We start from the raw sequence: 2,018 nt of genomic DNA on the forward strand, positions 1-2,018 counted from the left end.
CTAGTATAAGATAACATAAATCTGTTATATTAACCCGCTGCAAAAGCAACTTCATACTGCTTATTTCTAAAAGTTCAGTGATTTGGAATGACACACATCTGAGAAGAAAAAAGTGAGAAGTATGTGTGTCCAGGACAGGCCGCTGTTGTGTAAACTAGGGCTCAGTGTTGCCTCTGTTTCCATTGTTTAACTGAGCTGGGGTTAGCTGTGCTAGGTTTGATGAATCCAGCCAAAATAGTTCTAAAGACTGTTGTTATGGCAACAGCAGACCTACCAGACTGTGCTCTGATTTATTGTCCCTTATAAATAAAGGTGGGCTGAAGCTCACTAATTAATTTTGAAGCTAGTAATATTGGTCTGTTTACAGTTTACAAAGTGATAAACCGCTGAATTACTCACTGAGATTTAATGTGAGGTCATTTATTTATGTAATGGTTGTAAACTAAATATATGTTTTGAGATTTTTTTTGGAATAACAAGGACTGTTCTGTTAGTCTTGTGATGCACGCAGTTCAGTTACAATATTTCTACACCTTACTTTCACATTTTATATTTTAATACCAAACACTTTAACTGCATTGAGATGTTATGCAATTCACAATAAAAAATTGTCAATATTTGTCAAAGAGAAGTAAAATAATAAAGTGGTTCTCAACATTTTCATCACAAAGGAAATCTAAAGTGCAGCATGCATGTGCTTTAACTCCCCTTAACTAATTCCTTTTTGGACTCTCCTTTCATGCAGTCACTTCCATGAGTCTTTTGGGGTACATCTTTATCAGCTTTGCACATTTGCTGACATTGTTGCCAATCTTTTTTTCTGCGAACGACCGCCTTTTGAAGAAAATGAACCATAAAAATAAATAATTAAAACAGAAATCCTCTGTGACCTGCACATTTCAAGTCTTGCCATAGATTCCCACTTGAATTAGGTCTGTCATTTGACTCGGCCACTGTACTTCAATGTGTATCTATTTTTGTGTGTGAAAACAAATAAAGCAAACAGAAAACAAAAACGGGAAAAAATACATATAAAAGAAAACAATTAAAAAAATATTANGTATTATTGCTACCACCATTTCTTTGAAAGGGAAAATGCTTGTGAAATATGTCCACATGTGGTGGCCAATGATTGGATAAGGGTGACCATGACCAGCCCTGGCCCCGTATCTAGCGTCGCCAGGACCTGGTTTAGCAAGAAGGCTTGGCTGACTGCATTTAGGGACCAAAGGCTCAAATGAATAACTAACTGCACATTTAAAAAAACACCTTTAGAAGTGAGAGCAAAATATAAAAAACTGAGGAGTGTGGTATGTATTTTTTTTTTTGGAATATATAAAACATGCTTACACTGATGTTTACTTAATAGAGACAGATAGAATGCACAAACAAAAGGGAGTAAACAGCTGTCATGAAAACAAGTATGCATACAGCTATGATATTACAATAATGGATTTTTTAGATCTTTTAAAAAAAGATATGTTTTTATATGTTATTTGTTGCTTGTTATGTTTTCTTTCATCCACCTAAAATCTCAGTAAAATATGTCAATGCTTAGAGCTGTAGACTCCTGAGGCAAAATGTGGAGAAGCATTTATAATGTTTTAGAAAAAATTTAAACTTTGGCAAAATCACATGGAGCTGCCCCAGCAGATCTATTACAATTACTTACTTTCTACAGGAGTTTGAGTTATTACATAATCCTCCAAGCACAATACCCTTGGGATAATAAAAGGGACAGAAAAGAGCAGCAGTCAAAAGCTATTTTAAGGCATGCAGCTGAATTTCAAAGGAGCTTCTTTACACAAAAAGTTAGTTTTATAGTACATTAGTTCATTTCTAAAGCTAAAAAAACAATATATTCTTACTAGTATAAGAGAACATAAATCTGTTATATTAACCCGCTGCAAAAGCAACTTCATACTGCTTATTTCTAAAAGTTCAGTGACTTGGAATGACACACATCTGAGAAGAAAAAAGTGAGAAGTATGACCGCCTTTTGAAGAAAATGAGCCATA

This window comes from Cyprinodon variegatus, unplaced genomic scaffold, assembly GCF_000732505.1.
Source record: "Cyprinodon variegatus isolate N-32 unplaced genomic scaffold, C_variegatus-1.0 Scaffold47, whole genome shotgun sequence".
Taxonomy (NCBI): domain Eukaryota; kingdom Metazoa; phylum Chordata; class Actinopteri; order Cyprinodontiformes; family Cyprinodontidae; genus Cyprinodon; species Cyprinodon variegatus.